Source organism: Hyla sarda, chromosome 1 (genome assembly GCF_029499605.1).
Source record: "Hyla sarda isolate aHylSar1 chromosome 1, aHylSar1.hap1, whole genome shotgun sequence".
In the NCBI taxonomy this organism is placed as follows: domain Eukaryota; kingdom Metazoa; phylum Chordata; class Amphibia; order Anura; family Hylidae; genus Hyla; species Hyla sarda.
In genome coordinates this window covers 397,253,871-397,280,011 of record NC_079189.1, presented here as the reverse complement: position 1 = coordinate 397,280,011, position 26,141 = coordinate 397,253,871, and positions in this window count along the sequence as shown.

Below are 26,141 nucleotides of genomic sequence, written 5' to 3'. Positions count from 1 at the left end.
ATGTTACAATTCCCAAATATAATCCACTATCCCCAGTAGTATATAAAAACAGGAAAAAGATTAATCCAAATCTATAATGTAGCCAAAGTAAATTTAAGACTATAACTTCAATCTCTTCAAGGACAATGTACGTCCGTTTTACCAGACATAAGGCGGTACTTAATAAATGAATGATTTATTATGAAAGAAAAATATTCACAGTACATGTAAAAATAGATGATAACAAAACAAACTTTCACCATACAGAAAATAAAATAAAAGGGAAAAAACATAGAGTCCTTACTTACAAAAGTTAGAGTTCTATCCCATGGGGTAGGAAATGGCGTCTGGCATCCAAAATTAGATCTCGTCCCCCATGCAAGGGCCCCTAGTTCCCCCAGGTCTGCAGTTTTATATCCTGCTATGGACAAGAGACACCTCTATGTTCAGCCCCTGGGCAGGACAAGGAGGAGAGATAGATTCTGCCCCCTACCTCCTGATAACCTTATGCCCAAAGAATAGGAAATTACCCCTAACTGTTGTCATGGGCCAGGCACCCACATCATTTTGTTATATTTGGGTTCTCCATCAAATCATCTTTCTAGGGGTACCTGACATGACCCCCTTATTGTGTATGATTTACCCAGTGCATACAGTTCAGGCAGGGATCAATACACAAGGGTCATGTGAGGACTCATTTTAAAGGTAGTATGATGGAGAATCTAACCGTATAATATAGGGGCTGCGGACATACTTCCTTGACCCCCATATCTAATATTTGGAAGATATGGCATTTCTACAGGGAGCTACGTCCCAAACATTCCTTTGATCTACTGACATCAGGCCTTGGAGTCTGCTTGTCTGGGAAGGTGTCAAATTTACCATCCAGGCAAGCAGTGTCCATTGATTAGCACATGTTAATTGCCCCCAAATGGTCACTGGAAGCCATAGCTTAGACGTTCGTCTCCTGGCAGCTAGATCACAACAGGCTAGATTCTTTGAAATGTTAAGTAATGCAGATAGGTGTGTAATGGAATTAAAAGCTATGCATCCCGACAGAAATTTTGCAGAACATGTATCACAGATGACAAGCAATCACAATGCAACATGAATACATATTTTGCCATGGTATATGACACACCATATTGCTACTTAACTGTTTCCTGGCTGGTCAGGAGTTATACACTGTTTATTTCCTGCCCAGCCCCAAGCTGTACCTGCGGCTGTATAGCCACAGGCGCAGCTCTACCCAGCTCAGAGCAGAGACTCCTGTCAATAGTGACTATGCATGGCTGTATACAGCTGCATTTCTCATTCCATGCACTGCATAATAATTGTCATGCACAGCCCACTCCAGCAGGGCACTTATTTTTAATACTTTTATGCTTTTATACCATGACTGGCGTGGGCTGTGAAAAAATCTGTACAACTTTTAAACACATTTTCAAAAATCGCACATGATAAATCCTGGCGTCAAAAAGATGCCAAGATTAAAATGCCCACAAAACGCCCACTGACGGCTGGAAAACAGTTTAATACAGGCATCTAATATAGGCCGATTTCAGCCTTAGTACATGACCTCCCTTCATTTTTCTGCTAGGATACACTTAGCAAACAAACAGTAAAAGTCCATTAAAATGTGCAGAAATGTGTAAGATTTATATTTGCTCTCTGCAGAGGTTGTGTCAACTTCTTTCCGCTTAGAAATCATAAAACATGTCATTTGACAAGAGATGCCCTGATGTTAGCATGAAAGTATAAAAAGATTCTTCCACAGAGCATTATGGTATAGTGGGAATAGGCATTTTGTCATGTACATTCTTCTGTTCAAACTATGTTTCAGCCTTCTTTTAAATCAACTGGTGCCAGAAAGTTAAACAGATTTGTAAATTACTTTTATTAAAAAATCCCAATCCTTCCAGTATAATACTGGAATCAGCAGCAGTTACTCAGTTGCAGCTGCTCCTACTCTGGACAGTTCCTGACATGGACAGAGGTGTCAGCAGAGAGCACATCCTGTGAACACAGCAGTTTCAGTGTGTGAAGTTGTCGGGTGTGTCTCCTTTGAGCTCCAGACTTCCACACAGAGAGAAGCAGCGTTTTTCACCTGCCTTCCCAGGGGTGTGGCAGGCCCCTGGGGAGAGCTTTCCTGCATGGAGCCAAGGGAGTCTCGGGCTTCTACCTCTCGTTCCCGGCTGGCGAGAGGGGGGAAGATAGCATCTACAGCCGGTTCCAAGGTCGGGGTGAGGCGTTCCAGCAGGGCCCGCAGAAATGCGGAGCCCGCTCCCCCGTCCAAACCCGAAGGACGCAAGGCTACAGCCAAGAACAGCGGACCTTCTGCTACCCCTGAACCCCAGCAATGGGGGGTACGGGGTCCAAGGGAGTCTCTGGAGATGTATGGGTCACGGATCCAATCCAAGATGGCGGAGTATGAAGAGTTGGAAAGAAAACTTAGGAGCCTGAGGGAAGACCTGAAGTTTTCACGCTACCAGGCTGACAATGCCTCTGCAGGTAAGAGGCAGAAGTTTACTGCTCAGGTGCGGGCTCTTAAGGCAAAGGTGGCTGAGGTGGAGGAGGCCAGAAGGAACATTGCTGAGGATGCAGGGTTCTTTAAGGAAAAACTTACTAACAATGAAAGATTTAAAAACCCGCATGCATGTGCAGACAGCCATGAGGACAGCAGTGAGGAGGAAGATGGAGAGGAGGAAGGTGATGGAGAGTCAGGTGAAGCTGTGGAGAGTGACCCCCAGCCCCCCCAAGATAGCTACCCAGAGCCCTATCAAGTGGCGTTACCTTCCAGTGATGGGGAGATGGAGGATAGCTGTGAAGAGGACGCAGCTAGTGGGGGTTTGCTGAGAGCTATTGTGCAGCAGGAGTCACCTACCCGCTTTGAGGATTTTGCCTTTGGTGAAGATCTTGGCAAGAATGATGTAGTGAAGAAAAGGAAGAAGCAGAAAGTTCAGGAAACGGTGTCTTTTGTTTTTCATTCATTCAAGCAGTCTGGGCCAGCTGTGAAGTTGGTTCAGGCTGCTGGGCCCCCCAAACTGCCAGACCCCGTTCCTGTCATGGACCGGGGCCAGCAAGGGGGGTACAGCATGGCGTCTGAAAAGGCTGTAGGCGCAATAGATGTGAAGCCCACCCATCCTGCCGGTAGGGAGGGGCAGGATGGGCTCATGGTGGGAAGTGGCGAGGCAAGCTATGCCGCCGCGTGCTCGGGGGGCGGTTCCCCGAGTGCTGTGGGCATTACCGGCGCTGCGGGGCACTCCCCTGTGAGGGGGGGAGTGTCCAGGTGCCGTTGGCAGAGAATGGTGGGTCCAGGTGCTCGGGGGGCGGTCCTCCGAATACTATATGTTCTGTGGGCGCTGCGGGGCACTCCTCTGTGAGGGAGGGGAGTGTCCGGGCGTCAGAGTCTGCTGCAGAGCCCGTGCGGACGGGCACAGCTGGCACAGTGGGGATTGCCTGCGTGTCAGAGAGTGTGGGCGGAGCTGGGGTGCGCCCGGGGGGGCAGCTCCAGACTCCAGAAGGGACATCGCCCATGGAGGAGGAGCCCTTGGCGTCAACCCCAGCAACAGCTAAGACAGCAAAGAACATTATTAAACCAGCTATACTACAAGTCCCAGCCAGCCCAGAATCTGTTATGCAGGTAATAAGTGGAGGATGTGAGAATGCTGAGTGTAGTAGTGTTGTGGATGAGAGGAGTGCATGTGGGAGTGTAAGTGGAGTGAATGATGGTGGGACTAGTAGTGGTAAGAGTGGAAAGTCGGGTATGAATGGGAATAAAGATGGGAGTAGTGGTGTGAGTGGCTGTACTGACGGTTCTGGGTCTGGGTCTGGTCTGGCTGCCCCCCCGGTAGTGACTGCTTCTAGGAGCTATGCCAATGTCACTGCCGGGGGTTCAGGGGGGTCCCCGTCTCTGTCCGGCTCTGGAGGCCACTTGCAACAGCGCCTCCTGGAGGCTCTACGCAGGGGCGACAGGTCGATCCAGGTAGAGGGAAGGGGTGAGGTCGACCTGTCTTTCTGGATAGAGAGGCACGGTTTGGGGGCTTTCCGAGAGCGGAATGGGGAGGTGGTCTGGTCCCTCCCGACAACCGGGCAGGACAGTAACCGTAGGAATGTGGTCCGTCTGATTTGGAGGGGCGAGGATGCGTGCCCACCTCGCTCTAAAGTGGTTGAGCTCCTCCTTCAGATGGAATTCAGGGCAAGTGACATCTTTGCCCTCATTCACCCCTACGGTTCATCCGAGTTTGATGTCAGTTTCGTACGGCCAGAGGGTCTCGAACTCTTCTGGTCAAACTACGAAGTGGCAAAGAACGAGCCCGGCTGGCGGGATTTTGCCGTCAAGGCGATTTCCCGTCAGAACTCTGTCAAGAAAGTTACCGTTTTGACCCGTAACGAGTCACTTTCTTGTTATGACATCATGACCTGGCTTGGACGGTATGGGGATGTGACGGATATGCCCAAGAAAAACTTGGATGAGCACGGGTTCTGGTCCGCGGCCTGGACGTTTTCCGTCAAACTCAAGCGTTCAGGGAGTACAGTTGCCCACATTCCGTCAGCCGCCTTCCTTGGACGCGATAGGATCCAGGTCTTCTACCAGGGGCAACCCAAGGTCTGTCACAGGTGTGGCAGCCCCACCCACTTTAGCGCAGCCTGTACTGTGCAGGTCTGCGCTTTGTGTGGTGGGGTGGGTCATCTGGCCGCATCCTGTAGGCAGATCCGGTGCCACCTGTGTGGTGTCCTCGGGCACCCTTTTAGCCGTTGTCCTAGCGCCTTCGCCAGTGCGGCGGCCGCTCCGGCTGAGGAGAGCTGCGAAGTTGCCTCGGCTGGGGAGGGTACGGACAGGGATGGGGGCGCAACAGGGCTAGTGAGGAGGAAAAAGGGCCCCGCCAAACTAAGGCGGGAGGAAAATCGTGGAAGGAGTAGGGAGCTGGAGAGTGCCCAGGTGATGGGGGTAGCTTCAGCCCCTGCTCCTGAAGCTGGCCCTGTAACCGCTGAAGTCCTAGAAGAGAACGTGCTGGATGAGGAGATCAGGAGACTTCACAGAGAGAAAGGCAATATGGCCGACCCTTCCGATTCCTCCCACTATGAAAGTGTGGATGAGGAAAGTGGGGTGAGGCCCAAAAAGAAAGATAAGGGCAAAAGGAAAGGGAGAAAGAAGAGGTCAGAGCCCTCTGAAGTTCCTTGTACTACGGGCCAGGTCCAAAACGGAAGCCTGACTGCCCCACCTCTGATTGACCTGTCAAACCGATACCTCGTCCTCGATACCATCTCCTCCCCCTCCTTGGAGGGGGAAGGTGAGGACGGGGTGCCTAGGGAGAAGGAGCCTCTGGGGGGAACTGGGCCCTGTCCTGTTAAGGCACCTTCCTCAGAGGGCAGGGCTAGACCGGAGCCGGACAGAGACGGGGACCATATGGATCAATCGGAGTGTAAAAAAAGATCCAAGAGTGGTCCTGCCCTCTCGTCTTCTTCGGGGGATGAGGGGGCAAAAAAGAAGGGAAAGAGAAAGTAAAGGGTGTGGCCGTCTAATTTAGTCACCCTGTATGGCGGCACTCACCCCATTGACGCTGGCATCTATTAACTGTGCCAGTATAAAGTCAGATACGGCTAGATTCGCAGCCTTTGATTTTCTCGGCCGTGTTGAAGCCGACATTTTCCTTTAACAGGAGACCAGGTTGTCAGATCTAGCCTCTCTGGTAAAAGCCAGAAGAGAGTGGAGGCGCGGTCCCTCCCACTGGTCTCTTGCGGCTGAGCCGTATAGTGGGGTGGCGGTCCTTTTTACCGCTCCTGTTGAATGCCGACGGGTTATTGAATTAGAAATGGGGAGGTGCCTGATCTTAGATGTCTTCATGAAGGGACAAGAGGTCCGGCTCATTAACATCTACGCCCCGCAAACTAAGCGGGGCCGTAAAGATCTCTTTATGACGATTAAGCCCTTTCTTTTTACGAGTCGGCAAGTGATCTTTGGAGGGGACTTCAATAATGTCACGAGGTCCCAAGATAGGAGAGGCTCCAATGGTCCGCTGACTTGCGATAGTGTGGCACTGATTAGCATAGCTAGAGAAGCTCGCCTAGAGGACGCCCACATCCGGAGCCCCTCGGGCCACGCGGGTTTCACCTATCATCAAGGTAGTCGCAGGTCTAGGATAGATAGGTTTTATTTAAAGGAGGAAGCTGTCTCTTCCGTAGTGTCCGTGGTTGAGGTGGAGTTCTCCGATCACTGTATGATTTTGTTTTCCCTGAATGTTTCAGAGACCCCCCGGATGGGAAAAGGTTATTGGAAGCTGAATTCGTCCCTCCTGGAGGAAGCGGTCCTTTACTGGGCCTATGTAGTAGTAAGTCAGAGTGGTGGGAGATATTCAAGAAGCGGGTTGCGGGGTTCTTCCGCCAGCTCTCGAGCCTCAGGTCTCTGAACAGGTACCGCTTGTATCAGGGTCTGAGGAGGAAACTCGAGCTTCTTGTCTCGACTGGAGGTAGCCGAGAGGATATCTCCAGAGTGAAGTCCTTGCTGATGAGGTGTCAGTACGATAGGCACGCATCTTTGGTTTTTGAGAGGGATTTCGGGAAGTACCGCTCGCCCGACCCTTACAGAAACTGTAAGATGTCAGTGAGTAGTAAAGTCATTTCAGGACTGATTGATAGTACAGGATCTCTGAATCGGTCCAGATCAGGGATCTTGGAGGTTGTCAGATCCTTCTACTCGCACCTCTTGGGAAGGAAGGATCTAGATCGAGACAGGATGTCGGTTTTCCTGACTGAAACCATTCCTGAGCCAGGGGTAGACCCCTCTCTTGATGTTTTGGCAGAAGAAATCAGGGAAGAGGAAGTGAGAATGGCGATCGAGGGGCTTGCCCCTAAGAAGTCGCCAGGTCCGGATGGCTTAACATCCGAGTGGTACAGGACCTTTAAGGAGTCTTTAGCTCCCCTCTTGACTGAGGTATTCAATGAGTGTCTCTCCTCGGGCACTCTGCCGAAGTCAATGACGAGGTCAGCCCTGATTCTTCTGTCAAAGGGTAAAGATCCTAGCCGTATTGAGAATTGGAGACCCATAGCTCTTCTCAATACGGACAGGAAGCTTCTGGCTAAGATATTGTTTAATCGGCTGGTGAAGTTTGCACCCCGGCTCCTGTCGGGGGCTCAGCACTGCTCTTTTCCAGGCCGAAGCACCTTAAGTGCTGTCCTTAGTGTCAGGGAGGCAGTGGAGCGGAGTAGTGCAGGTCTCTGGAAGGGGTACTTGCTGTCCTTGGATCAGGCCAAAGCATTTGATCGGGTGAACCACGAGTACCTATGGTCCGTCCTCCTGAGATATGGCTTACCAACTACTTTTGTTAATTGGCTTAAGATCTTGTATGCAGGGGCAGAGAGTTTCCCGCTGGTGAACGGGTGGTCTGGCCGTTCTTTTGTGGTGGGGTCCGGAGTCCGTCAGGGTTGTCCTCTGAGCCCGCTTTTATACGTGTTCGCAATCGATCCCTTCGTCCGGAGGGTAGATTGTGGGCCGTTGGCGGGAGTCGGGATGAGTCTGGCGGAGCTTGATGTCGCCCAGAGAGTGGTGGCGTACGCTGACGATGTCACTATTTTCGTCTCCTCAAGAGAGGAGGTCGATGTGGTGATGTCGGAGGTGGACCGCTACTCGGAGGCATCCGGGTCTAAGATCAACCGGGATAAGTGTGAGAGTCTCTGGCTGGAAGGGGGAGACCCCACGTTTGATCTCCCGGACACCCTTCCAGGGCCCCAAGAGTCAGCAAAAGTCTTAGGCATCACATTCGGCCAAGATGACTATCCCACCAAAAACTGGGATGGTAAGCTCCAGGATGCCGCTCAGAAGGTGGACCAGTGGAAGGGTTGGTCTATGACCCTCAGGGAAAGGGTACACCTGATCAAATCATACCTGCTCACCTTGTTTATCTATCTGGGCAGTGTATGTATCTTGCCAGAAGCTTACTACACTAGGATCTACAGCCTGTTTTTCCAACTGTTATGGGGGAACAGGATGAACCTAGTCAAGAGGGAGGTTACGTACCGCACGAGGAGACTAGGGGGTTTATCTATGGTAAACCCTGTGGTGTTCTTTACGAACACCTTCTTGAAAGCCAACATCGCAAACCTCTGGTCAGAGAGGGCTTCTCCGTGGGTACTCTCCTGCAGGGAATGGTTTCGGCCTTTCTTCCAGGAATGGGAGAGAGGAGGGCGAGTGAAGGACCTCCGTACACCCCATGGATATCTTCCGGCTTACGCTACCCCGACTCTGAAGGCGATACGCCGGTGGGGTCTGGGAGTGTGGGAGATCAGGACCCAGTCAAGGCAGTTCCTTGACAAACGGGTTCTGTTGACCCACTTCCAGAAGCCTCTGGCGCTCAGGGACTGCCCAGGTCAGGATCTGAGGGTGGGGTTGTATCTTTTGAACATGAAAAGGATCCCCCAGAAGTTTTGGGACTTGGCCTGGCGCTGCTTTCAGGGGAAGCTATATGTAAGGGACAACCTGAAGTGTAGGAACTCTGATGACCGAGGATGTCCCCGAGAAGAGTGCGGGGACACGCTGGAAAGCATGGACCACTTCCTGCTTCATTGTCCCTTTAATATAGGGGTTTACAACCGGGTGGGCGCTTCCATCAACTGGAGTCAACTTGCCGGCCTTACCTATCCGGAGTGGGCTTATGGGGCATTCAGGTCCCTGGGTGGCCGAGACCGGGGCACTTTATTCTTAGTTAGTTTAGTGGTTAGGTACTACACGTGGAATGCACGGTGCTTAGTATCGACCCAACAGAAAGTCCTCTCCGAGGTGGAGGTCTGTAGGAACATCACTGGTGACCTCGGGAAGATTAGGTCTTTGGAGTATGGCAGTCTTGGTACCAGTAGGGCTTCTCTCCTATGGAGAGGTTTTTCTTTTGATGTGCCCTAGGTACTAGGCCCTTAAGGTGAAGTACCTTATTTTGGCCAGGGATAGTGTATATATCTTAGGGTGAGTATAGGGTCAGTTTCATGAAGGGATAGTGATAGGGTTAGAGGTTGATAGGGAGAGGAATTTAAATTTAATTTTATCAGGATTGCCATCCTTCTTCCTGGTGGGGGGCTATGCATGTCACCTTAGCCTTTTGTTTTGTTTTCTATGGATGGATTGTAAAGGGCTTGCAGGCAACCAAACTTGGGCCTTGTGGTTTTGGTGTATTGTACTGTTAATATTGCTTTGTTGTAGAGTATGTATATATTGTTTTGTATATATTGTTCTGTTTACATTAGGTGGGTAGGGGTGTATTTTAGGTTGGGTGGGGTTTCTTTTTTTGGGGGGGTGGTGGTGGTGTGTACCCAGGACTGGACTGTTGCAGTGGGTACTATTTTGGGGGTCTGGTATGGGTCAGTTGTGGACAAAAACTGTGACCTATGGACTCTGACCCATGTCCAGAGGGGGTGGTGGGATAGTTTAGTATAGGTTGTTTTTCTGTGTTATTGATTTTTTTTTTTTTTTGTTATGTACATTCTGTATGGTTTTATGTATAGTGGGAATTTTTTTTGTATTTTGTATTTTTTTTTTTTTATTGAAGTTTTATTATTTATATAATGCCATAATTATTTTGAGAGAAAGGCAGTCGGACCAGTTTTCAGTTATTATAGTATAGTGTTAAGAGTACAATATATTTATGTTTGTGTCCCAGTGTGGATTAGTTTTTGTTTGTGGGTATATATATATATTTTGTTATCCAAGTTGGATTATTTTTGTTAAGGCAGCTAGCCATATTTTTTTTTTTTTTTTGGGGGGGGGGGGAGTGTGGTTATGTTTCCTAGTTTGGATATTTTTAGTTTTTGATCCAAGCGAGGAAAGCTTTATTTATGTTCATTAGGTGTGTGTGTGTGTGTGTGTGTGTGTTGGGCTATAGTAGGTAATGATTTATTTATTCATTTATTTTTGGTTTATCTGGGCTGGCCGGTTAGGAAGGTTTAAGTTGTTATTTTGAGACGGATAAGTTGTTTTTTGGTTCAGTTTTGTTAATTTTGTTACAGTGAAATGAACTTGTTTTGTGTTTTGTACTTTTATAATAAAAAAGAGTGTCAGCAGAGAGTACTGTGGTCAGACAGAAAGGACATTCAAAAAGAAAAGAACTTCCTGTGTATTATACAGCAGCTGATAAGTACTGGAAAAGTTGGGATTTTTTAATAGAAGAAATTTGCACATATGTTTAACTTTCTGGCACCAGTTGATTTAAAAGATGTTTTCTCCAGTGGAGTACCCCTTTAACAGAACCAGATATCTAGATACTTGATGCCATCTGATTTCTAACCATTTAGCCACAAGGACCATGAGGCAAAGAAGGGTTAATCAGATTTTTCCATCTGCCAGTCTAGCAGTGGATACACATTTATATCTGTATTTGCCATACAATATATTCTAATCGATTTTAAATGACTACATGGTTTTAGGGAACTCCACAATCCATGTAACTCTTCTTTTTGGGGAATATGGGAAAACCAGGATTCGGCATGTTGAATTTGATCACATACTGGACCATAAATGTTTATACAAGGAGGATGGAGGCCAGCTTTAGTTGACTGAATAGTTGGTGGTGTACTGATAGGTTATGATTTGTTTTTATTTTATCTTAAATATATTTATAAATACAAAACGGCAAAGGGGCAGTCAGGAGAAGCAGCTGCCTAGGTTAGGCTGGGTTCACACCACGTTTTTCAAATACGGTAACCGTATACGGTTTTCCGCCAAAAAACGTATATGACCATATCCGAAACAATATGCATAGAGAATGCATTGTAAACCGTATTCCAAATGTTGTGTACGGTTGCATCCGTTTTGCCTCTGATACGGTTTTGCCGATTTTTCAACCGGAGGCAAAAACGCTGTTGACCACGTTTTTGCCTCCGGTTGGAAAACCGTATGCGAACCGTATGCGGTTCTTTTAACATTGTTGTCTATGAGAACCATACACAGAATTTCAGAATACGGTTGCACACGGTTTTTCTAATCCGTTTTTGGAGTTGACACATGGGCAGATTGGAATTTCAATAGAACAATAGTAACTTTATTAAATAGCTGGAAAACTAATTCCAACAAAATAGCAAAACCGTTGGCAAAAATTGATGCAAACGGATAGAACCGTACGGGGAAAAACCATATACGTTTTAATTTGTAGTCATACGGTTGGAGACGGTTGCATACGGTTTTTGCCATACGTTTTTTTAGCGGAAATCCGTATACGGTAACCGTATTTGAAAAATGTGGTGTGAACCCAGCCTTATAGGACGATGCTATTTTTCCTACACTGGGTTACGCTCTTCCTTTTGTTTAGTAAACATAGTTTTTTTTACTTATCCTTCCAGATGTCGCAGCAGTTTCATTAATAGGGTTCCCTGATGGGAGAAATAGTTCCAGGGGTTCCCTTGTGGATTGGGGATAAATGTGCTAGCTGAAAACCCATGTTCCCAAATATCCAAATGAATGTGATAATGTCTGATTAACTCCCTAGGAAGTAACCTGTGTCTACTATTATACCAATAATATTGGGTTATATTCTCCTTAAAATATTCAGACATACTGTGAAATACAAATGATTGCTATCCTGGAAACTGAACTGTATTTGCATAACCAAGTTACATGAAGGGAAATGTCATAATGAATAAAATCTAAAGTTAACATCGTCATGACTCCTTTTTTTTTTTTTTTTTTTTTTAAGGTTTGGGTACAGTACTGCATCTCCATAAGTCATTATTTACATTTCTTGCTAGCAGAATTTTTTTAATATTTCACGGTATTATTATTATTAAATCTGGTTTAAGATTTATAAAATATTTGTGTCTAGGATCTAAATAATAAATCTGAATGCTCCAAAACTGAATTTATAAAAGTTATCACCCTCAATAGAATATTTCAGCATAGCCCCTTTATAAACACAACCTAAGAATAAAATGTAGTTTTCATTGAAGCACAAAGGGCACATGTCTGAGAACATTCTCATGCATTATTTTATGCCATTACTTTATCAGCACTAAATGGCGCAGAATATCAATGTGTTGTGCTTACTCTTGTTTGTTTTACAAAATAAAAAATAAAAATACAACAAAATGCTGGTACAATTAGTTCATCATGGACATAATAAAGTCACATGCACAGACATATGCAGTTTAAATGTATCTACAAAGAAGAGATACCGTATTTTTCGCCCTATAGGACTATAAGGACTATAAGATTCTGAACCCAACAGTGATCTTCAACTTGCGTACTTCCAGATGTTGCAAAACTACAACTCCCAGCATGCTCGGACAGCCGTTGGCTGTCCGGGCATGCTGGGAGTTGTAGTTTTGTAACATTTGGAGGTCCGCAGGTTGAAGACCACTGGTATAGGAGGTAGTACTCACATGTCCCCGCCGCTCCGGACCTGTCACCGCTGCCCTGGATGTGGCTCCATTGCTGTCACCGCGTCCCCGTGGTGTCCCCGACGCTCCGGACGTCTTCTTCCCTGGGTCGCCGTCATCACGTTGCTACACACGCCGCTCCTATTGGATGACGGGATGGCATGCGCGATGATGTGATGACGTCGAAGGAGAGCGCCGGCCATGCAGGGGATCCCGACACGGAGCAGACACTGAGGAGGCAGGTAAGGTCCCTCCTGGTGTCCTGTAAGCTGTTCGGGATGCCGCGATTTCACCCGATTTCACACCGCGAACAGCCCGACTGAGCAGCCGGGTTAGTGTCACTTTCCCTTCAGACGCGGCGGTCAGCTTTGATCGCTGCGTCTGAAGGGACATCGGTGATGTCCTGTATTAGCCGCGGGTCCCGGCCGTTGATGGCCGCAGGGACCCCCGCGATAGGTGTGTATTCGCCGTATAAGACGCACCAACTTTTCCCCCCCAGTTTTGGGGAAGAAAAAGTGCGTCTTACATGGCGGAAAATACGTTATGGGTTTCTAGGGGAGAACGTCTTCTACATATAGAGCATTGGCACAAGGGGAAGGGAAGAAAGAGTTTTTTTTTATTTTTATTTTTTTAGGTGGACTTTCATTCATGAGAGGCTTCTATCTGGCCACTCTGCCATAAATCCCAGATTGGTGGTATGCTGAACTCATGATTAACCTAAAGTAGGGTTCTCCCATCTGCACATAGAATCTTTGGAGCTCAGCCTTAGTGACCATTGGGTTCTTGGTTATCTCTCTCACCAATGCCCTTCTCCTCCAGCTACTTAGTTTGGTGGGGTGACCAGCTCCTGGAAGACCCCTCTTCCATTCAAGAAATATGGAGGCCACTGTGCTCTTAGTAACTTTTAGTGCATATTTACATTGTGGAATTCCAATGGAATTTTGGTGGAATTGCAGAGGAATTTCTGTGTTTTCAAGCCCCATAGATTTCAATGATATTCAGCCAAAATGGTTGGCTAAATTAAGCCGCTCATGCCAAACACTTTCTTCAGTCAAAAGTCTGCCATCACAAGCAGTATTTTGCATGTAATTCACAGTCCATTTCAGCTGACCATTAGCCTACGTGTTTAGCCAGCTTTACTGTAAAAGCAATAAGACTATGAAATGCCCTTTTTTAACAATTGTATAGCTATCTGTAGCAATATAAAAGGTAAAGTAGAAGGGGTTGTACTTACCACTTGACGATGAGCTACTGATCTCCAGAAGTAGGGTTGGGGAGTTGTAGACTAATTCAGTCTCTTCCTCAGGCTGTGAACATGAGGGTGAATAGGACCTGCTACCTATATTAGAGACATAATTGATCACTGAATAGTCTTCAACCCATCAATCTCAATACTAATGTTTCCAAGAATAATTGTCATTACCAAACTTGTGTACATGACTGGTTGGTGATGAAAGTAAATCTTCAGATGATACCTAGAATCAGAAAATATAAAAAAAAAATAATGTACAGCCACTAAAAATGTAAACCCCGGACCCCAAAACTGCAAATCTACAGTGCTAACCATTTTGTTCCCCACCAGTAATTGTTGGCCTTCAGATAGGTTAGCAAAATCCCTTACAGTCTAGTACACATTCAGCAATATTTTTCTATTATGCGGTCCCATTGTAACTGCATGTGTAGTTTCTCTACCTTTTCTATAGACTGTATAAAAGTAAATCTAAGAATGTGACATTTAACTGACTGTATAGAAATAAACATAAGAGGTTGACTTTAACAGAACTTGAAATCAATAGACTCTTCATGTAATACACTGACAATCCTGAGAAAGATTCTGTTAGTAACTGTTCTCCACCATGCCCATAAATAAGGATCCTGAACAGTGCACTCCCCTATATACATTGGAATTGTATTAGCTGGAGTGCCTCTTTAAGAAGTGCCCACCTGTTAATAAATTTGACATATCTTAAATTAATTTAATTTCTACCATAAGCAATGAGCAGACTTTGCCACTTTTTGTATTCTTTTTCTCTTTAAATCTAATAAACGTGTTGGACCGTGAATGACCACACCTCTACCGGTGACTCCCGCACACTTTGTTTGTCCCGTTGTCCCTTTTCAAGAGGATGAGACAAGTAGCAATTTGTATTACCCATATGATGAGCACCACAACCTGTGACATCTCTGCACCAAAAGAGAACCAGCAAACATCATAATTCCTGCACGTCTACAGCATGGGAAGGAAAAAGTGGATATTTTCAGTGTGTTAAATCAATAAGGCAAAAAAAAATCTCTTACACCGTGAACAGGCGATCTGTCATTCCTAAATAGGACAATTGTAATTTCTTGGCCGTCCTCAGCATTTTGAGTATCATTGTCTTCTTCGTCAGAGAAAAGAATTGGAGACAGGCAGGCTGCTAATGGAGCATACAATTCAGTCTCTTCTTCCCGGTGCTTCTCCATGTTAAGTGCATGCGTACCTTGAGAATTTTCTAGAATACTCTCTGAAAGAAAAGTATTCCTTTTCTATGCAACAGTTCCTATTAGAAAATAAAATACAAAGTTGTATTGGTTTTATGGGGTTTTGTCAATTGATTTGGCAACACAATGTTTTTTGTTTTATTGTACCTGCAGGGGGAAAGATCAGAAATGTGAAAACCATAGACAGAATGGGTAGGTCCTGGTCTTCTATTTTTTCTTATTGAGGTGCTCTTCAGGAAAACTGCATCAGAATTCTTGCCACACATTGCCACAAATATATTCATATATATATACATATATATATATATATATACATATATATATATATATATATATATATATATATATATCTTTGGTGCAACAGATAAAGTAACACTCCTGCGGTGTCCCACTACAGGTACATCATCCTGTATTACCTGTAGGCTCTGTCGGGTTGAGTCCCTCAGTGACCTGGGGGCTCCCCTGCAAGGACTCCTTGTGTTATCTTGCTAGTTTATTAAATGTGGTGTATATTGCTTTAAGACCATAGATAGGATTCTAATGTATAGATAGTATATAGGACCTTTGGAGGACTCAAGGAAGTGTGTGAGTAAGCCTGATCACATGTTATGTTATACTGTTATATGATTTGTTGCTACATGTACTCCCAGAGATCACCAGGTTTAACTTATGACCCACAGCTTGACCAATGGGCTATAGTCCAGCCCCCTCACTACATAAGGGGTGGCCATCTTTAATTCACTCTCTTTTAACATCAAGCCTTTGCTGAAGCAGCTACCAGAGAATCTCAGGACAATGTTCAGCATCTGGAGTTCCACAAAGCTACAACTCTCCAGTAAGTCAAGTCTATATCTGCTGTCACTGCATCTAGTCAAGTCCCGCACATAGTCAAGTCCAGTCTAAGAACAGTCAAGTCTAAATTACAAGTCCAAGTCAAGTTAATTACAAGTATTGGTCCAGCAAGCTGCCAGGTCCTCTGGGTACTGGTCACATCTCTGGGACAATCTGGCAATAGCTGTGAAGATAATTATACCTGTCTTCTATTCAGTAAATCCTCCGTTTACCTGCAACTGGTTGTGGACTCTTTATTCACTACTAGCCCGTGGGATAGCGGAGAAACCGGGCGTGGGGTGTTCCGGAACCCGAAAACAACACTGGCGTCACGAACATAGGGGTTAATACCATCCGACCCCCGGGGTTAATAACATCTGATCCCACCACTCCCTGCAACACCCGTGGCACAAAACCCACTATAGTGGCACACCCCGCTCACTACTTTATACTTCTTGTTTTTTCCTGGGACTACTTCATTTGCAAGTTGTAGCATTAAGATGCTGCTATCCTATCTCCTTGACTTGGGCCAGTTATTGAGTCATCCATATGTCACCTGACCTACATGTATGTCAGGGCGGTACACCCAAATAAACCCCTCCCACAGCTGTAAATATTTAAAGACTCCTGTCATCAAACCATATTTTCTAAACTAAACTAAACTAAACTAAGTTAGTGATTATATTCACGAACTACTCCTAACACCCCTCCTGTCCTTAAAAAAATTTCTGAGCTTTAAAAATCTCTGTATCATACCTTGCCCCGTGCTCACATTGTGTAAAGAGAAGGTGGGCGTTCCCCAGCAGGTGCGACGTCACTGAAGCCTGCGAGAGCTGTGCCTCGCCATGCCCCGCAAGCATTTCCTGAGTTTGGTCTCCTGCCAGGCCAGGAGGAGACCAAACTAACTGTCTGACTTGCGGCAGGGAACAGAACAGAGCCACCTAGTAGCCGTTTTTTCAATCACATTAAACATATAAAGGTTGAAAATTTTAACAGCAAGTAAATAGCAAAGTGTCTTATAATTACATAAGGAACAATATATTAAAAGTTTAGTTTGGTGACAGGTACTCATTAACCCTTTAAGGGGTGGTACAGAATTACAAAACATGGCAGCTGTCTTCAAATAAAAGAACAACAGGCTGTGTATGGTATTGCAGCTAAGCCCTATTCACTTCTATAGAGTTGAGATGCAATACCAGACATAACACATGGCAGATGTGGCACTCTAATGAAAAGAAAGCAGACATATATTTTTGATACTGTACAACCCCTTTAATGTCCCCAGATATGATTTTTACAGCAGTCAATAATGAGCTTTATTGTCGATTTTAGCCATGTGTTTACTAATATTTATTGATACATGTTAAGATTATTCAGTAATGCAACTTAAAAGGTGAAACTAATATATGAGAGAAACTCATTACATGTAAAGCAAGATAGTTCAAGACATAATTTGTCATAATTGTGATGATTATGGCTTACAGCTCATGAAAACCCCAAATCCCCAATATATTATATGATTTGGGGAGCCATGTCTTCTGCTGGTGTTGGTCCACTGTGCTTCATTAAGTCCAGGGTCAACGCATCCATCTACCAGGAGATTTTGGAGCACTTCATGCTTCCTTTCCTTTTAAGTTGCATTAATGAAATACAATGGACTTTTGCACGATATTCTAATTTTTGGAGTTTCACCTGTATGGGATGCCGTTTGTCTGTTCCAAGTCACTGAACACAGCACTTCTTTGTTATGGCAGCACAGGACTCGTAGTGGAGTAGGGGAAAGCAGGGGATCTCTGAAAATGCACCGTTCAGATGTTTTAAACTATAGGAACATATATAGCTCCATGATTCTGGGTATGTAGCTTTTTCCTAGGGCAGGGGTTCTCAACCAGGGGTATGTGTAGCTCTAGGGGTATGCCAAGGGTTATGCGGGGGTACGGCAATTCGCTTAAAAATACCGCCCATACATTTTATCAGCACAGAGTGGGGATTGGACGCCACATTCGGCGTGGCAGCTCGCTGTATTGTACCGTGGCCGGAGCTGCGGCCACTTTGCACGGAGGTGCCGGTACAGTGCAGAAGAACGTCAGTGCGGCCCTCCAACTCCCGCCGAACGGGATCAACACAGGCCTGGGGTGTTATTGTATGTATCTCATATATTAGCCCAGGGGGATCGGAGGGGGGAATAATGGCACAAGGGGATTAAGCTAGAGGGGGGAATAATGGCACAACGGGATTAAGTATCGCAGTTAAGCACACGCCATTATGAAATTAAGTACTTTTATGACTTACTAGCTGAGTACCCGGCGTTGCCCGGTTTTTCCTTCCTAATCCTTGTTGGGGAGGAAAATCAACAGAGGAGGAGGCTTTTGACTTCATATCCCGTCCTCATATATTGTTGTCATATCCCAACCCCATATCCCGTCCTCATATCCCGACCTCCTATCCCGACCTCCTATCCTGTCGTCCTATCCCGACCTCCTATCCTGACCTCCTGTCCCGTCCTTATATTCTGTCCTTTTATCTCGACCTTCTATCTCAACCTCCTATCCCAACCTCCTATCTTGACCTCCTATTCTAACCTCCTATCCCTACCTACTATCCCGACCTCCTAACCCGACCTCATATCACGTCATCCTATGTCGACCTCCTATCTCGATCTCCTATCCCGACCTACTATCCTGACCTCCTATCCCGTCCTATCCCGTACATCTACCCCAACCTCCAAAATCATAACTACATGCAGGAAAATTTAAACGTTTAAAATTGTCATCTTCTGATCCCTGTAACTTTTTTATTTTTCCGCGTATGGGCCGGTATGATGGCTCATTTTTTGCGCCGTGTTCTGAAGTTTTTGTGTTGATCTGAATTTTTGATTGCTTTATATTTATTTTTTTATGATATCAAAAGTGACCAAAAATAAGCTGTTTTGGACTTTGGAATTTTTTTGCGCATACGCCATTGACCGTGTGGTTTAATTAATGATATCATTTTATAGTTTGGACATTTACGCACGTGGCGATACCACATATTTTTATTTTTATTTACACAGTTTTTTTTTTGATGGGAAAAGGGGGGTGATTCAAACTTTTATTAGGGATGGGGTTAAATGACCTTTGTTAACTTTTTTTCCCCTTTTTTTTTAAGTGCTATAGCTCCGGGAAGCATTTACTTTCGTTTTCAGATGCGGCAGTCAACTTTGATCACCGTGTCTGATGGGTTAACAGCGCGCTGTACAACGATCGGTGCCGCACGCTGTTAGCCTAGGGTCCCGGTGTGATGCTGTTTTTCACACCGGGACCAGGCTCAGGGAGTCCTTAAGAGGTTAATATCTTTAGCCGTTTGGATGTGATGCTGGAACATACACACATACATACATACATACATACACACACATATTGAGTTTTATATATATAGATTTTGTCCTTGGGTATCCCTCGCATGAAAGTTCCACGCGAGGGGTACCCGCGGACATCCTTTCACCCTTTGGGGGTACAGTTGCAAAAAGGTTAAGAACCACTGGCCTAGAGTGACTTTTTAAGTAAGCATTATGAGAAGGGAGCATAGCCTTACAGCTGTGGTGCTACTGGGCCACTGGATTGCTTCCCTATCAGGTGCTGTGATAGCGCCAGTCATATTGCATCATACAACAGGAACCACTAAAGGAACCATGAAGAGGCAAGTGAGTTAATATCGCTTGACTAAAATTATTGTGTAATGAAAACCTCTTTTCAGGACAATGTTTTGCAGCAATACATGCAGAAATGTGGGATGTACATATACATAAATAATGGTGTGAACAGAATCTTAGTTTATAGTTGGGCCTGTGTTAAAAATAAAATGTAGTAATAAACCAGCTGACAAGCTCCGTCCCCACAATCTTAAAGGGGTATTAAATAATTTTTATTTTTATTTGACTATGCTACAGGGGCTGTAAAGTTAGAGTAGTTCATAATATAGTGTCTGTACCTGTGTGTGATGGTTTTCTCCCGATTCTTATGTGATTTTCACCCCAATATTTATTTTTAACAGCATACAAAATGACTGTTGTCTCAGATTTTTCCCAGCTTGCAATGCGGTTGAGCCCTGACTCACTAGTCAGCTGATGACAGGGAGCCTGTCTGCTTCAATGGGTGGAGAGAGCAATCTGCAAGTAATGCAACAGCTGGAGGCACCCTGATTGAAAACCACAGGTCTGCAGCTCATTTATGTTTCAATGGGTGGGGTAGCTGATGTGTGGGAAGGAGGAAAATGAAATCATGGGATTTGTAGGCAAACAAGAAAACTGAAAACAGGAAATACCAGTTCACAAAAAGCTAGCCACAGTGTTATGATAATCTCACAGCATAGCCATTTAGCCCCAAGACAAGAGCAGATCCTTCCTAAGCATGTCCATTACTGTCTGCCAGGTACGTACTAAAATCACCTTATGCTGGATAACCCCTTAAACATTGCTAGGAAAAGAGTGTGTGAATAAATCATGGGCCCTATAGCAAATGTCAGATGCAACTATTTCCTCAATATTGATTACAGAATCTGAGGGGTTAAATGGTAAGGACCAGCACCTATAGAATGTGGAGTGGGCTCAGACTTCTGAGTCCTCCTGACTGGACTGGTGTTCAATTTACCTGTTCTCAGTTGTGGTGAACTGGGACCAGTGTCAGGATTAATGGGGTACTCCGGTGGAAATTTTTTTTTATGAATCCAGGTAGAAAAAACAGACATGGCCGCACATCCACAATTTTGTATTTTGATCTATTTGCTTCTCAGCATAATTTAAAAAACTAACAGGTTGTTAGTATACATTTTGATCAAAAGGTACAAGCCCACTGGCCATGTCAGGGCCACCTATTAAGAGTGGGTCCCTAACATCCCTAGCATACCGCCGCGACACCAGTCCCCACAGGGGGGAACGACCCACTGGCAGAGCAGCCCCAATGCCACTCAAACCAGTCTCCGGGCCACACCCTCCCACAGACACGGCGCCGCGGCAGCAATGGGCGCCACACAGCACCACACCAGTGTGAAGAAGGTGTAAAAGCTCACTTACCATGCTCTCCCAGTCAGACTGGGAGGCTGCTAGAAAATCTAATTTTTTATGACTAGTTCATTATAATTTTAAAGGTGATATAATAGGCAACTTACCTGCAACTTAAAGGGGTACTCTGGTAGAAAACTATTTTTTTTTTTTTTTTATCAATTGGTGTTTTTTTTTATCAATTGGTGCCAGAAAGTTAAACAGATTTGTAAATGACTTCTGTTAAAAATCTTAATTCTTCTATGATTTATCAGCTTTCTGACAACAGTGCTCTCTGCTGACACTCTTTTTTTATTATAAAAGTACAAAACTTATACAAAAACACAAAACAAGCTTAACCAGCTATAACATAAATAAGAAATACACTGGTACCAAAGAACAAAAACAAAACCCTGCCTAACCGGCCAGCCCAGCTTTACAAAAACCTAAAATATGCCAACCCACCTAACCGAACCACACTCACACGCATACCAAAAATGAACATAAAAATAGCGCTTGGCTTATCAAAATATGAAAATAAAATTTAGCACTACCTGGCTACAACTCAAAACCATCCATATTCGGGAAACACAAAAAAAATAAAATAAATAAAATAAGATACAAAAGCACAACTTGGCTTAGCAAAATATAAACATAAAATTTAGCACTACCTGGCTACAAAAAAAAAAAAAAAAAAAAAATTTTTAAATTTTTACTAAAATAAACAACGTAACAACATGATAAAATCAAGTAAACCACGTAACATAATAACTGGTCCGACTGCCATGACTACTGTAATGCTGTAATATAGAAACAAAATGAAAACAATATATAAACAATATACATACAAAATCACATGAACATAATATTATAGTATTTAACTAAAAATAAATATATATACACTAAAGAAAACCTACAAAAACAATAGAAAACCCTACCAAAATCCCTACACTAAAACTGTACCCTCTCCCACACCACCCCTCCTGCACATGGGTCAGAGTCCATACCGTTCGTACACAAAGTCCTGTCCCTAACTGACCCATGTCAGGTCCCCAAAAGAAAAGCAAAACACCACCACCCACAAATACACTCCTCCCAACCAACTTACACACAAACTTATACACACTAACATATACACACTGAACCAAAGCTACCTTAGGCCCAAGTTTGGTCGCCTGTAAGCCCTTCATACCATATCAGCTTAAAACAAAACAAAAAGCTAGCGTGCACATGCATCAGCCCACCACCAGGGAGAAGGATGGCAGACTTGATACATCAAAATAATTTTAAACTCTTTCCCTAACTCCCCCCTGCAATTTTCCCTAATTCTATCCCTCCATTAAAACTGACCCTGCTCTCACCCTATCACTATCCCTATAACACTGCCCCTAACCAAAATAAAGGTACTCTACCTAAAAAGGTCTAGTACCTAGGGCACATCAAAAGAAAAACCTCTCCACAGGAGAGAAGCCCTACTGGTACCAAGATTGCCATACTCCAAAGACCTGATCTTCCCGAGGTCACCGGTGATATTCCTACAGAACTCCACCTCGGAGAGGATTTTCTGTTGGGTCGACACTAAACACCGTGCGTTCCACGTGTAGTACCTAACCACTAAACTAACTAAGAATAAAGTGCCCCGATCTCGGCCACCCAGGTTCCATAAGCCCACTCTGGATAGGTTAGGCTGGCAAGTTGACTCCAGCCGATGGAAGCGCCCACCCTGTTGTAAACCCCTATATTAAAGGGACAATGAAGCAGGAAGTGGTCCATGCTTTCCAGCGTGTCCCCGCACTCTTCTCGGGGACATCCCCGGTCATCAGAGTTCCTGCACTTCAGGTTGTCCCTTACATATAGCTTCCCCTGAAAGCAGCGCCATGCCAAGTCCCAAAACTTCTGGGGGATCCTTTTCATGTTTAAAAGGTACAACCCCACCCTCAGATCCCGACCTGGGCAGTCCCTGAGCGCCAGAGGCTTCTGGAAATGGGTCAACAGAACCCGTTTGTCAAGGAACTGCCTTGACTGGGTCCTGATCTCCCACACTCCCAGACCCCACCGACGTATCGCCTTCAGAGTCGGGGTAGCATAAGCCGGAAGATATCCATGGGGCGTGCGGAGGTCCTTCACTCGCCCTCCTCTCTCCCATTCCTGGAAGAAAGGCCGAAACCATTCCCTGCAGGAGAGTACCCACGGAGGAGCCCTCTCTTTCCAGAGGTTTGCGATGTTAGCTTTCAAGAAGGTGTTCGTAAAGAACACCACAGGGTTTACCATAGATAAACCCGCTAGTCTCCTCGTGTGGTACGTAACCTCCCTCCTGACTAGGTTCATCCTGTTCCCCCATAACAGTTGGAAAAACAGGCTGTAGATCCTAGTGTAGTAAGCCTCTGGCAAGATACATACGCTGCCCAGATAGATAAACAAGGGGAGCAGGTACGATTTGATCAGGTGTACCCTTTCCCTGAGGGTCATAGACCAACCCTTCCACTGGTCCACCTTCTGAGCGGCATCCTGGAGCTTACCATCCCAGTTTTTGGTGGGATAATCATCCTGGCCGAATGTGATGCCTAAGACTTTTGCTGATTCTTGGGGCCCTGGAAGGGTGTCTGGGAGATCAAACGTGGGATCCCCCCCTCCCAGCCAGAGACTCTCACACTTATCCCGGTTGATCTTAGACCCGGATGCCTCCGAGTAGCGGTCCACCTCCGACATCACCACATCGACCTCCTCCTGTGAGGAGACGAAAATAGTGACATCGTCAGCGTACGCCACCACTCTCTGGGTGACATCCAGCTCCGCCAGACTCATCCCGACTCCCGCCAACGGCCCACAATCTACCCTCCGGACGAAGGGATCGATTGCGAACACGTATAAAAGCGGGCTCAAAGGACAACCCTGACGGACTCCGGACCCCACCTCAAAAGAGCGACCAGACCAACCGTTCACCAGCGGGAAACTCTCTGCCCCTGCATACAAGATCTTAAGCCAATTAACAAAAGTACTCGGTAAGCCATATCTCAGGAGGACGGACCAGAGGTACTCGTGGTTCACCCGATCAATCGCCTTGGCCTGATCCAGGGACAGCAAGTACCCCTTCCAGAAACCCGCACTACTCCGCTCCACTGCCTCCCTGACACTAAGGACAGCACTTAAGGTGCTTCGGCCTGGAACAGAGCAGTGCTGAGTCCCCGAAAGGAGCCGGGGTGCAAACTTCACCAGCCGATTAAACAGTATCTTGGCCAGAAGCTTCCTGTCCGTATTGAGAAGAGCTATGGGCCTCCAATTCTCAATTCGGTTGGGATCTTTACCCTTTGAGAGAAGAATCAGGGCTGACCTCCTCATTGACTTCGGCAGAGTGCCCGAGGAGAGACACTCATTGAATACCTCAGTCAAGAGGGGAGCTAAAGACTCCTTAAAGGTCCTGTACCACTCGGATGTTAAGCCATCCGGACCTGGCGACTTCTTAGGGGCAAGCCCCTCGATCGCCAGTCTCACTTCCTCTTCCCTGATTTCTTCTGCCAAAACAACAAGAGAGGGGTCTACCCCTGGCTCAGGAATGGTTTCAGCCAGGAAAGCCGACATCCTGTCTCGATCTAGATCCGTCCTTCCCAAGAGGTGCGAGTAGAAGGATCTGACGACCTCCAAGATCCCTGATCTGGACCGATTCAGAGATCCCGTACTATCAATCAGTCCTGAAATGACTTTACTACTCACTGACATCTTACAGTTTCTGTAAGGGTCGGGCAAGCGGTACTTCCCGAAATCCCTCTCAAAAACCAAAGATGCGTGCCTATCGTACTGACACCTCATCAGCAAGGATTTCACTCTGGAGATATCCTCTCGGCTACCTCCAGTCGAGACGAGAAGCTCGAGTTTCCTCCTCAGACCCTGATACAAGCGATACCTGTTCAGGGACCTGAGGCTCGAGAGCTGGCGGAAGAACCCCGCAACCCGCTTCTTGAATATCTCCCACCACTCCAGCTTATTACTACAAAGATCCAGTAAAGGTACCTGACTCTGAAGAAAATCCTCAAAGGACTGTCTTACCTCCGCCTCCTCCAGGAGGGACGAATTCAGCTTCCAATAACCTTTTCCCATCCGGGGGGTCTCTGAAACATTCAGGGAAAACAAAATCATACAGTGATCGGAGAACTCCACCTCAACCACGGACACTGCGGAAGAGACGGCTTCCTCCTTCAAATAAAACCTATCTATTCTAGACCTGCGACTACCTTGATGATAGGTGAAACCCGCGTGGCCCGAGGGGCTCCGGATGTGGGCATCCTCTAGGCGAGCTTCTCTAGTTATGCTAATTAGTGCCACACTATCGCAAGTCAGCGGACCATTGGAGCCTCTCGTATCTTGGGACCTCGTGACATTATTGAAGTCCCCTCCAAAGATCACCTGCCGACTCGTAAAAAGAAAGGGCTTAATCCTCATAAAGAGATCTTTACGGCCCCGCTTAGTTTGCGGGGCGTAGATGTTAATGAGTCGGAGCTCCTGTCCCTTCATGAAGACATCTAAGATCAGGCACCTCCCCATTTCTAATTCAATAACCCGTCGGCATTCAACAGGAGCAGTAAAAAGGACCGCCACCCCACTATACGACTCAGCCGCAAGAGACCAGTGGGAGGGGCCGCGCCTCCACTCTCTCCTGGCTTTTACCAGGGAGGCTAGATCTGACAACCTGGTCTCCTGCAGATACAAAATGTCGGCTTCAACACGGCCGAGAAAATCAAAGGCTGCAAATCTAGCCGTATCTGACTTTATGCTGGCACAATTAATAGATGCCAGCGTCAATGGGGTGAGTGCCGCCATACAGGGTGATTGAATTAGATGGCCTCACCCTTTATTTCTTTTTCCCCTTCTTTTTAGCCCCCTCATCCCCCGAAGACGACGAAAGGGCAGGACCACTCTTGCATCTTTTTTTAGACTCCGATTGGTCCATAAGGTCCCCGTGTCCGTCCGGCCCCGGTCTAGCCCTGCCCTCTGAGGAAGGTGCCTCGACAGGACAGGGCCCAGTTCCCCCCAGAGGCTCTTTCTCCCGAGGCACCCCGCCCTCACCTTCCCCCTCCAAGGAGGGGGAGGAGATGGTATCGAGGACGAGGTACCGGTTTGACAGGTCAATCAGAGGGGGAGCAGCCAGGCTTCCGCTTTGGACCTGGCCCGTAGTACCAGGAGCTTCAGAGGGCTCTGACCTCTTCTTTCTCCCTTTCCTTTTGCCCTTTTCTTTCTTTTTGGGCCTCACCCCACTCTCCTCATCCACACTTTCATAGTGGGAGGAATCGGAAGGGTCGGCCATATTGCTTTCCTCTCTGTGAAGTCTCCTGATCTCCTCATCCAGCACATTCTCCACCAGGGCTTCAGCAGTTACAGGGCCAGCTTCAGGAGCAGGGACTGAAGCTACCCCCGCCACCTGGGCACTCTCCAGCTCCCTACTCCTTCTACGATTTTCCTCCCGCCTTAGTTTGGCAGGGCCCTT